This window comes from Polypterus senegalus, chromosome 7 (genome assembly GCF_016835505.1).
Source record: "Polypterus senegalus isolate Bchr_013 chromosome 7, ASM1683550v1, whole genome shotgun sequence".
NCBI lineage: Eukaryota > Metazoa > Chordata > Cladistia > Polypteriformes > Polypteridae > Polypterus > Polypterus senegalus.
This window is the reverse complement of record NC_053160.1, coordinates 77,452,753-77,465,892: the sequence shown is the minus strand read 5'-3', so window position 1 is coordinate 77,465,892 and position 13,140 is coordinate 77,452,753.

Below are 13,140 nucleotides of genomic sequence, written 5' to 3'. Positions count from 1 at the left end.
GACAGACCTCAGTATGTGCGTCATGGGAACTGCGGGTCTGACATTGTGGTCAGCAACACAGGAGCGCTGCAGGGGACTGTACTTTCTCCGGTCCTGTTCAGCCTATATACATCGGACTTCCAATTCAACTCAGAGTCTTGGCACGTACAAAAGTTTGCAGACAACACTGCTGTCGTGGGCTGCATCAGGAGTGGCCAGGAGGAGGAGTATAGGAACCTAATCAAGGACTTTGTTAAATGGTGCAACTCAAACCACCTACAATTGAGCACCAGTAAAACCAAGGAGCTGGTGGTGGATTTTAGGAGGACCAGGCCCCTCATGGACCCCATGATTATCAGAGGTGACTGTTTGCAGAGGGTGCAGACCTATAAATACCTGGGAGTGCAGCTGGATGATAAATTAGACTGGACTGCCAATACTGATGCTATGTGCAAGAGAGGACAGAGCTGACTATACTTCCTTAGAAGGCTGGCGTCCTTCAACATCTGCAATAAGATGCTGCAGATGTTCTATCAGACAGTTGTGGCGAGCGCCGTCTTCTATGTGGTGGTGTGCTGGGGAGGCAGCATAAAGAAGAGGGATGCCTCACGCCTGGACAAACTGGTGAGGAAGGCAGGCTCTATTGTAGACATGGAGCTGGACAGTTTGACATCCGTAACAGAGCAACGGGCACTGAGCAGGCTCCTGTCAATAATGGAAAATCCACTGCATCCACTAAACAGTATCATCTCCAGGCAGAGGAGCAGCTTCAGCGACAGATTGCTGTCACTGTCCTGCTCCACTGACAGACTGAGGAGATCGTTCCTCCCCCACACTATGTGACTCTTCAATTCCACCCGAGGGGGTAAACGTTAATATTATACACAATTGTCTGTCTGTTATACAAAGTACCTTCATTGTTATCACTCTTTGACTTAATATTGTTCTTTATCAGTATGCTGCTGCTGGAGTATGTGAATTTACCCTTGGGATTAATAAAGTATCTATCTATCTATCTATCTATGCAAAGGCCAGACAGAAGACATGTGGCCAAAAAAGAGGACGTCCCCTCCTTTTACCAAATATCTGATAAGCCTAGCCCAGCCCCAAAAACAAAAAGCAGGCTTATAAATTGCGAAAAAAGGTGTTTAAAGTTCAAAGTGTCCAAAAAAGGAGTGAGGAGAAACCATGAAAATATCTCTGGCCCCAAAGCAAAACGAAGTTCCTTTAATATTTAAATACAGGGGGCATTCATAACATTTACGCACGTTTATATTTTCGTTGGAAACAGTGAAGGGAGGAGGAATAGTAATCTGGGAAAATTGAATTGCAAAGGAAGGTGACTGTGTAGAAAAGTGATGTCATTTATTTTTGAAATTCGTTTTGAACATCCCTCATATTTTACAAAAAGAATGAAATCACAAAAAAAAGCATGAGCAAAAATAGGTTTGCTAAAAGCAAACACAACCAGAAAACCCAAACTAGAAACAGTACCTTTTAACAAAGAAAGGGATAAAAAGCAGGCAAACCAATAATTCCAAACGGCTCAAACCAAGATACAGGAGCAATAGTAGAGCCAAAAGAGGCATTGTATTTGCTTTGTTGTCTTAAATACCAGTAGGGCAGTTCCTCAGCTGCAGCATCATGTGGACCTACCCCCCTAGGCTCAGCAAACAAACTATAAGTTTCATAACTTAAAGAGCTAGATACAACAAAACTAGCATTCCTCATACACTCAAAATGATCAGTGATTAAAACATATTAATCATATAACAAAAAAGAAAATGAGACAAAATAAATACTATTAGAAAATAATAGTTTAAACAATACAAAAGTCAAATAAACAGAAAATACACTTGAGCCAGGGTTAATGCAACTAATAAACTGGATATAATCATTTGAGTGTTGTAAATAATATGCTTAATCATTAATTTCATTGCAATACACTGGTAGTAAACTACCTGTAAAGATGTAAAAGACTTCTTTCTCTCCAGCACATGACTGTTACTGCCTGTGGGAAACGGTTTAACCACCTACAGTTTAAATCTTTAACTGAGCCTGAAGCATCATTAAAATGACGAGACACATAATATTTTATAAATCATGAAATACCTTGAACATTGCTCTTAAAAACAGTGCCATTGTTTGTCTTAACCTATTGTTTTCTTCCTGTGTTACATTTGAAATTATGTTGTCATAACTGCCTATTATAGATCATGAAGATAAACTTGTTTATATTTCTTTCTTTTAAGAATATGGCATATTTTTGCTGCTGATGCAGCTGTTATGCAAATATATTGAGAGGTGATGTCACAGTTGGCAAATACAGCTTTTCCTAATTCCTTTCCAATCCTTTTCTCCTCCAGATACTCTGTCATTTTATATGTGATATGTCTGATAGGCATTAAGATAAGATGAAAAGAAAATGAGATTCTTTCCAGTAGCATAAGGCAATGACACACAGCCCTGCAGAGAAGCTTTGCTAAATGCAGATGTCTGTCTGGCAGAACAAGCAAAAATCTTCGAGGCTCTCAGGCAAGCTCAAAAAATGCAGATGCTCACAGAGTGGATCCTGTATGAAACACACAAGCCCATCTTACAGTTAAGCAATAAACCATTCAAGCTGGCAGAATAGTTATGTCTCAAAGATGCTGAACTAAGATTTTGGTAGGAATACTTTCTCTGATGTAAAATTATTCTGTTTCATTTTGCTGGTGAAAAGAGTGAAATGAGCTGCAAATCTCATCGACACAGTGGAAAAATGATATTACTCTTGCTAACACTTCTGAAATTAATGCTAAGGAAATGACTCTCTAATATTTGAGTATATTTAACATATTTCAAATTGTAAGGGTTCTCTATTTCACAATCTAGTTGGTTAGAAAAAAAAAATCTTCACTGGTCTCTATATCATTGTTTTTTTTTTTCTTTTGAGTTGCCAAAACATATTTTGCTTGATCAAGCTTTTTTCAGACTGTGGACAAAAATCCTTTGTTTCTTTCTTTCGTCATTACTAAGTAGGATAACTTTCTTGAAACAGATACATTTTCTAGTATTTGACACACCAGAATTTTCCTTACATTTCACAAATCCATGATTGTCTGTGTTATACACATTCACATTTTATACTAGAGAATTCTGTCCTATAGTAAAGTTATATAGTTCATTCTGCTATAGGACTGGGGTGTCTTTAGTTTGATGTTATTTCATCATTTTACAGTGTAGTTTTCATGAATTGCTTTGTTTTTCCACTTCATCATAGTGCCAAAGAGGACGTGGTTTGAGGTGGTGTTGGGTGAGATGCGCCTTACCCAAAAGGATGATTAGGACCTCAAAAAGTGTAGGAAAAAGATTTGAGAGGGCAACCAGCCAAACTGCTTAAACATAGAAAATGGCTATTGAACCAGTAATGATGATGATTTTTATATGCATTTATACATAATACAAAAAGCACCTATTGCAGTAGCAATGTCTTTCTGCCTGCCTGCCTGTCTCTGTGTGTGTTTGTCTGCATGAAACAACTCAGCCCCTTGTGAACTGATTTAGATGAAAATTGGCACACTTGTTCTCCAAACAAATGTGTTGAGACACATTTTGTTAACAAATCCTGAATAGATTGCACAAAGTTTTGAATTTTTTTAAATTCACATTGAAAAGTACTGGTGAATTTGTGAACTCATCTGTCTTAAAAAAGAGGTACATTTTGCACAACTTCAACTATGAACTAGTTTACAATTTCAGTTTTACCTTGACAGTGGTTAAACTAACTTGAATATTTTGCACATTTACTCATTCTCTTTGATCTGCATTCAGTGCCAGGGAAAGGGTACACACCTGCAAGCATCTCATGCAGCAGCAACTAACTTAGGTAAGTTATCCATAAAGATACAAGAGGTAAAAGTAACTTTTCTGAAAATGAATGGCAGAGGAAGGTAATTATGTAAACATATATAAGACTGAATTTCCTGAACTAATATTAACTGCAGATTATTAATGTAATTAAACTACATTATTATCCTAGAACTAAACGCTGAATTAATGAATTACTGGGAAAGGTGCAGCTACCCTAAGTGATATAAAGATAGAATGAGTTAAGAAAGGGAACTGCAGTTGAAACATGGGCAGAAGATTGAGCATGCAACAAGGACTGCCTCTTGGTATAGAATTTCTATGGTGCACAAAACACTATTTATTGCACAAATACCAAAGGCAGAGCAAGATTACAGTTTATGCTGGCTGAAACAATTACTTAGTAGTATGATGTACAACAGGCTGAGCATATGTTACAGTTTATCATTTTCCAAAGAGATGTTTTTGTTTCTATGTATCTTCATACTGGAATTAAAATCTTTAATTCACCTTTGGTATTCCTGTTACATAATAATTCAGTTCCTTTCCAAGTTCTTAGTTATTTTTAAAATTTTAATGAATTACCATGCTTGAACTAATATTAATAGTTAGAAGGGAACTTATTTCCCTTGCTTTCCTCCTTTCAAGGGGAAAAATGAATAGTCATTTTTAGTCACAAATCTTCCACCCTTAACAAAGGGCAGTCAATGCCATTTTCACATTTCTTTAATTGGAATCTCCTGTCTATGAAGGCCATTGAGCCCCACAAGCCTATTTAGGCTGCATTTTCAACTACTGGATATTACATTTTTTATGTAGTCTATTAAATATAATTGCATTCTATTATCACTATTATTTTTGAATATCAGTCATTGTTACAAAAATGCTTAATAAAATTAACATAAATATGATAACTGATACTTGGATAAAGTATCTAAAAATGTAAAATGCACTGCTAGAAGCATGGAATGTTAGATTATTTTACAAATAGAGCATTGGTATAGAGATTTCTGACTGTTTCCTTATCTTTGTACAAATTTTAGTAAAACTATGACTGTATGAACATATTTATAGAGAAATTAAACTAAGAGCTAAACAGAATTTTCCTTAATCAAAAACATTTATTTTCTTTGTAATATTTTTTTTCTCTATTTTTGTGTGAAATATTTTGATTTGAATTTTACTAAAACTTTCAAAATGAAGATACTTGGATTGTGGAAATATCTGAACACGTGTAACACTATTGCCTGAATTATTCTGTGAAGTAAGCGAAACCTGCAGAACCTTGGAAATTTCCATCAAACGCAGCTACCACAAAGAGTGAAGTGAAAGTCAGGAGTTTGAATGGGGGCCATGAGGTACACAGTGGAGGAAGGTTTGTCTGGAGTGAAAGATCAAGAGATGAGCATGAGGGTAGCACTCATGAAGGGCTGAAGATGGGCATTCCTGCTGATTTACTGGGGGTAGTAGGAGTGGCCCTTCAAGCGTCTGCAGGAGCCGATGGACTGGCAGTTGGAGAAGTGTGAGTAGCTGGGTGTGACTTCCTGCAGAATGCAGAGAGATTGGTGGTAGGGGACCTGAACCAGGATCTATAGGTTGACTGTGCCTGTCGATAGGTATCTCCTGTAACTGAGGATGCCGGTAAAGAACAGCTAAAGCGACACCAGAGTTAGGAAGGGGCACAGAGGCTCGTGATTGTTTTAAGATAAGGATGACTCCCTTGGTTTTATTGAAATATTATAGAATATTTATTGCCTATTTATGTGATTTTAACCTCCAGAACTTTGCACTTGATTTTTATATTTGACTTTATGTGGAAATGAACACACCTGCACATTTACACTACCTCTTGACTGTGTTTGTCCTCACTTGCTGCAGCTCATCCTCGGGTACATTATCAACAGTTATGGGTTCAAGTAGCTCCTAGAAGTGTCTCAAGTAGTGTGTATCCAACCTGGACAGTCACACAATATATAAAAGAAGTTTTCTTTATTTTAAAAAAACAAAACACACACATTCTTTTTTTAGGTCATGTGTGGGACTGATGTTCTCTGTACAGTAATATGCAATTTACAATGTATCTGATGACATTATCAACACAAGAGCTCAAGCACAAAGCTAGGATATCTACAAAAAGGACCTAAAATAGTAAAAATTACAGAAAAATATGTCTAAACACCATCAAATCTTGACAGATTCCAGTGGAGGTCTTCGTCCATAATGTTTCTGAACACCAAGTTCAATCCATCACTGCCACCAACAAGAACTAACTGTTATATGATTTAATAATAGCAGAATATGAACACTTATATTGAAGTAACCATGTAATGGCTAAATCTATACTAATAAAAGGCAAAGCCCTCACTGACTCACTCACTCACTCACTAACTCATCACTAATTCTCCAACTTCCTGTGTGGGTGGAAGGCTGAAATTTGGCAGGTTCATTCCTTACAGCTTCCTTACAAAAGTTGGGCAGGTTTTATATCGAAATTCTACGCGTAATGGTCATAACTGGAAGCAGTTTTTCTCCATTTACTGTAATGGAGATGAGCTTCAACGCCGTGGGGCGGAGTTTCGTGTGACATCATCACGCCTCCTTCGTAATCACGCAGTACATAGAAAACCAGGAAGACCTCAAAAAAGCGCTGAAGAAAACATGCATTATATAATTGAGAAGGCAGCGAAACAATAAGAAGCGAAGCGAGTGACATATACAACCATATTCATGAGTTCTGCTACTTCGGAAACAAAGCACGATGTAAACCTACACTTTAAATTAAGTTCATAGACAGGCGTTTGTAATTTAGTGCCTGCCCATATAAGGCCGTCTGTCAGCGGCAATCCAATAGCAAACTGCCACGGGTAAATATTCACGGGTGAAGGACTGTGCTTATGGAGAGGAAGATGAGATGGTCAGGGTGGTGTTTGACACAAACTCAGCGAAACTGCGAGAGAAAGTTTTAAGTGCCAGGACTAAGGTAACATTAAATACAGCCATGGACATAGCACGAGATGGCACCAGCACAGCTGGGAACCTTCGATGCATGTACACCGAGTGGCTCACGTGAACTGACGCAGTGCACAGATAAAAGCAACAGTTCCAAAGAGCGCTGAACAAAACCAATTACACAATTGAAAAGGCAGCAAAAATATGAAGCGCCTGATACATATAAGCATATTCATAAATCCAACTACTGCGAAACAAAGCACACGTTGGAAAAAGTCAATGTCCCGCTAAAGGAAGACAGTGTAAAAACCCGTGCATGCAGTGTGTCAGGTCTCAGATAAAGAAGAAGACGAGCTGTTTATTGATGCAGTAAGAAACGAATCGATGAATGAAACCTGTCATCTTTACAACGATTGACAAACACGGAATGTAACTTGAACACAACACATCCTACAAATACGAACCTGATTGAAAGAAATAATGATAATCAAATCCTTGATGACAGCAACACTCAGTAACACTCACAAAACAAATACTGTATATTGACAGTCATGTTACGTTATTTTTAAAATGTTCCCTTTTCTTTTCTAGCTTTTTAACACACTACTTCTCCGCTGATACGGGTATATATATATATGTATATATATATATCCCGATCTACATACTCAATAATGGATACTTTATTCGCCATCAATGATTGTTTTGGTAAAGCCATACTCAGTGTATTCATTAGATGAACGGTAAAAAGTAAGAGCGAGGGAGGATGACTTATTGAGGCATGCAGGCTGTAGTGCGTCAACTCTATCTGAATTGCGATCACATTTGAAAAATATATCTTTTCAAGTTCTATTTAGTCCATATGTGTCAAACTCAAGGGCAGCGGGCCACATCCGCCCGGCGTAATTATATCCGCCCGCGAGATCATTTTATATACTGTATTATTGTTATTAAAGCCCGGTATATGAAGCGCTGGTAACACAATAAACTACAGATCCCATAATGCAGCGCTTCAGCTGCCTTGCCAACACTTACCGCGTTAATCAAGTCTACCTTATGATGCTGCAAGTTATTGCGAAGCTAGCTCACACGATGCTGAAGAGAAAAGTTGATTCTGAAAATAGAGCCTTTAAAACCGATGGGAGGCTGAGTATATGTTTACTGAACCCGTGTGTCTCATTTGTGGAGCTAATGTGGCTGTAATTACAGAATTTAATCTAAGACGGCACTATGAGACAAAACATCAGGGTAACCTGAATGCAATGCAGAAGATACAGAAAGCAGCATAATTAAATAAGAATCTGACACTTCAGCGGACGCTTTAACCCGTGCACAATCACAAAGTGATTTCAAGTGAAGCTGCTTTTATGGGAGACACAAATGCACCAGTTCACCTTGCCCCACTTTCCCTGTTGCCAAGTAATGTTAAACCAAGTCGTCACTACGGTGTTCCCAAATACGCACTTTGCTGATAAACTGAGCGCGCGCACTGAGTTTGCACGGCGCTTTGGTGACTTTGAAGAACAAAAAAAGTCCGTCTACATGCGGCTCGAACCTTGTGCATGTTTGGTAGCACATATCTGTGTGAGAAGCTCTTCTCAGTGATAAAGACTAACAAAACAGCACACAGGAGTCGCCTCACTGATGAGCACCTGCAATCCATCCTGAGAATCTCCACAACACAGAACCTCACACCAAACAGAAACGAACCTGTGGCCAAAAAGATGCCAGGCGTCCAGCTCTAAAATGACATATGAGCAAAGACAACTGAATGATTTGATTTGTTATTGCTGAAAGGAACACATTTTATTTATATTTCCAGGTTTTGTTATGCAGCATGTTCATATTTGAATTTGTATAATTTTGACAGGATATATTTTTATGGAGAGCAAAATCTTTTGGGATATTTAAAATCTAAGTTTATTTTTATATAAAATTACATAAGAGTAAAGAAATTTGAATGTTTGTTCTTTTAACGTTTACTTTATTTCTAACTTGTATAATTTAGACAGGATATATTTTTATGGAGAGCAAAATATTATAAGTTGTTTAAGGTTTGAGTTGATTTATTCACGAATAATATTCCTGTCTGTTTTTACCATTCCTACCAAAGATATTTCTGTCGACTAAATAAAAATTCCTTCTATTTAAAATTTAAATAGAACTTGAACAAATACGATAGTTCATAATATCCACGCAGACTTGCACATAAGAGTGGGAGTTATCCGTTTTAACAAGCAGCGTATTGCACTGATACGAAATAGCTGTGTGTGTATATATGTAGATATGTATGTATATGTATATATATGTTTATATATGTGTGTGTGTATGTATGTATATATATATGTATTTGTGTGTATATATGTGTGTGTATGTATGTATGTGTGTATGTATAGATATGTATATATATATATGTTTGTGTGTGTGTGTAAATATATATATATATTTATATTTATATATATATATATATGACAACAACACTCATCACTCACAACAGTGACAAAACAATTACATTGACAATCATGTTACGTTATTTTCAAAATGTTTCCTTTTCTTTTTCATTGCTTCTTTAACACACTACTTCTCCGCTGCAAAGCGCGGGTATTTTGCTAGTAAAAGAATAAAAGAAAGTTGCAGCAGGGTGACATACCTGGCTCTGCCATAAAAGCACTTTATAATCAATGTGGACAATAGGGTGCACTGCATCTCCCCAAAGACCCAACACAAGCAGGCTCAGGAAACAAATTCAAAGCACAAGAGTCTTTATTTTGTGGGAAACTCTTTGTACCAAGCATTTCCCACCACAGCCACAAGTATGAATCAGCACAAAAAGCACAATACTTTGTCTTCTCTCTCTCCATCCACCTTCTTTCTTGCTCTCTCTCAGTTACTGCCTCCTCCACACTTCCACACAACTTTTGTCCACCTCCTCCTGACTCTGGCTCTTCGATGTGAGGCAGGCAGCTCCTTTTATCTAATCCCCTGGGAGTGCTTTCAGTGATATGATGCTGCAGCTCCAAAGCACTTCCAGATGAGGTTGGAGCCCCACAGAAAAGGGACTCCCAGATCCTGCAGCTCCCCCTGGTGGCCCCCATGGGACCCAACCAGACTATGCCCCAGGACTACAATACCAAACATGCCCTGCAGATACCTGTGTGGGTATCCAAGCCCGGGCTTGCTGCCATCTAGTGTCCAGGGGGCAACAAAGCCCTGATGTAAGCTGTCTCCTCCTGTCCTTCCATCCTAATGGCATCCCGGCCAGGTAAGGATGTTAGCCGTCCCTCACAGCAGGCATGTGAAATATAATTGTTAGTGCCATGCAAGAAAAGTTGACGTATAAAATAAATAGATTGCTTGAGAAGACTGATTGATAAGACAGCACTATACCCCGTTCCACTAATCAGACTAGCTGCATAATGCTCCATTTATTATGTCTGTGACTGAGAAATGAGAAGAACAGGCTTTCTGAAGAAAACAGAGTCAGATATTAAATGTTCAGAACAAATAAGGTGAAGCCTTTAGAAGGCTGCAGTACATTTGTTGTTTTTTTTATGTTCAGAGCCTCTAATGAGGATGACAACATACGGTAAAGTGGCTGGCAGTTAGCTATTATTATTTTCAAAAATATTCAGTCTTTTTTTAATGTGTATGCAGTACCTTGGAGTTTAGAAACCTTTTTTGTATTAATAATATATTTTAATTATGCACGTTTATCATTCTTAACATATGGTCACTGTTTAGAAATATTTCCAAAAAGGAACAGCTGTCCAATTAAACAGATATAAAATACCAACATGTTCATTACTGTTGTTCTATTTGCTAATATGAGCTTTATGAGACTTTTCAAAGCTATTTTATGCACATTTACCTTTGTACAAAACAAAAGGCATATTTCATTTTTAATCAGAAAAAAGATGTGCAATAGCCTAAATCTTAAAAATAAAATATATTTTTTCTGAATATTACCTGTATACATATTGATATCTATATAACTACTCAAGTAAGATCAAGATGATTAAAACTTGATAATATCAAAGAGTTTAGGAGTACACACAAGGCATCTTTTTAAAATTTATATCACTGATGTGAGAGGAAGGAAAACCTTATCTGCTTATTACAGGCAAGAGGTTCATATGCTTTTTTATCAGTTAAGTTAGCAGTGAATCTGCTAAATGGCAAAAGGTGTGAGGGACATTTCTGTACTTCTCAAATAAAGGCTCAGCTCCTTGCAAAAGCAAATGGCAAAGACACATATATTGCATGTACTTTCGATTTTATTACTTAACTCTTCACAACTATTGTTTAAACTAGCTTGGCATATATTGGATCAAAGTTGCACCTGTGTCTAGTCTGGTGATTTCTTTTTATGTATTCATCCCGTTTTTTTTACCACTATTTCTCATTACAGCAGTGAATGACAGTCTAGGAGAACTACAACCCCTTTGTTAATTGAATATTAACAATGGTTATGACAATAGTTCATCTATGTTCTAAACCCACTTATCTAGAGCAGAGTCGTGTAAAAGCTGGAGCCTATCCCAGCAAGAATCAGGTGCAAAGCAGGAACAATTCCTGAAAATGGCATCAGCCCCTCACAGGGCGAACACACATGCTTATACATCACTGGTCCATTTAGCATCACTAATCCTCTTAACCGGTATGTCTCTGGACTGTGTGGGGAAAACATGCAAACTCCATTCAGTAACTAAAACCCCAGTCTCTTTGTTGTGAGGCAGCAGTGCTAACACAATGACAATAGTAATCTTGCAATATTGTTTCTCTGTACAGTTCTGTTCCAAATATGGTGTCATATAGTATTGGACAGTTGCCTCAGAACACAAGGATTCATTTCCTGCCATGTTCATTGTCTCTGTAATTTTGAAAGGTCTTTTCCGTTTTGATGGATTTTCCTCCTTCCACATACCAAAGACTTATATTGTTATAAGTAGAACTTTAACTTCTCAGATATGAGTGAGAGTAGTTGTGTGCATAAGATGTCCAGTGATGGAGAGCAACCTTGTCCATAAATACTGTCCCTGTCTGATACTGAGGGAAAAGGCTCTTGTTGTTTTTGACCTTGAAATGCCAATTCCTTGGAACATTTATGACCACTTATATCCTGTGTGACAGATAGGGGTCAGTATCACTCCCTTGAACCCCTTTCCAATACTCCAGACACCAGATGAAAGTCCAAAAGTAGACTTTATTCATACAGTACCATGCACAAAGCACCCTCTCCTCCACAATACTCATTAAACAAAACCAATCACAATCAATAATAAACTTTTCCACCACTCCCAGACACGTTGCCCTCCTACCACCCAGCTCAGCTCGCCATCTGGGAGCTGCCACAGTCCTTTTATATTCCCTGACCCGGAAGTGTTCCAATCCCCAGTCCACGTGATCTCCTATCACTTCCGGGACAGATAACAAGTCCCTATCTTCACCCCGGAAGCACGTCATTCCCCTTGTCCATGTGACTCGTACGTACTTCCAGGGTGTAAGGCAAATAACCACTGTTCCTCCCTGCAGCCTCTCCTAGTGGCCCCCATGGTATCCAGCAGTGCTGTGTATAAAAACTCCAATGTCCAGGATTCCTTGCTGGCATTCGGGGGACCTCTGCAGGGAGGGCTCCACCTTGCGACTTGGGGGTATTGGCCGGGATGAACGGCCGGCCATACACCACACCTGATAAATGAAAAAAAATCCAAAATTTCAACTAGCGATTACCATATGCCTTTAATACTATTTACACAGCTCATCATCTGTGTTTCTAAGAAAAATAAGAACTATGGCACCAAACAGCACCTGTTGTGCATGACAAGATTTTTTTTTACTTTACACATCTGTGTAGCAAGCACAGAAAACAATTTCAAATCATCAATTTTAATATTTTCTTAACCAGTAATGAAAAATAAAGCACATGTAATGTAAAAAGAAGTAATATACAGGGGTGGACAAAAGTAGATTTACAGTTGTTCTGATGGAAAAAAACATGAAGGATACGATTATTACAATAGCTTTATTAACTAAATATCTGTTAACTTTATTAACTCACATATGTCACAGAATGTCACAATATTAAAAATAAATAATACAATAATTAATCTACTCTATATATATAAAATCCATCCATCCATCCATTTTCCAACCCACTATATCCTAACTACAGGGTCACGGGGGTCCGCTGGAGCCAATCCCAGCCAACATAGGGCGCAAGGCAGGAAACAAACCCCGGGCAGGGCGCCAGCCCACCACAGGGCACACGCACACACACCCACACACCAAGCACACACTAGGGAACATTTAGAATCGCCAATGCACCTAACCTGCATGTCTTTGGACTGTGGGAGGAAACCGGAGCAC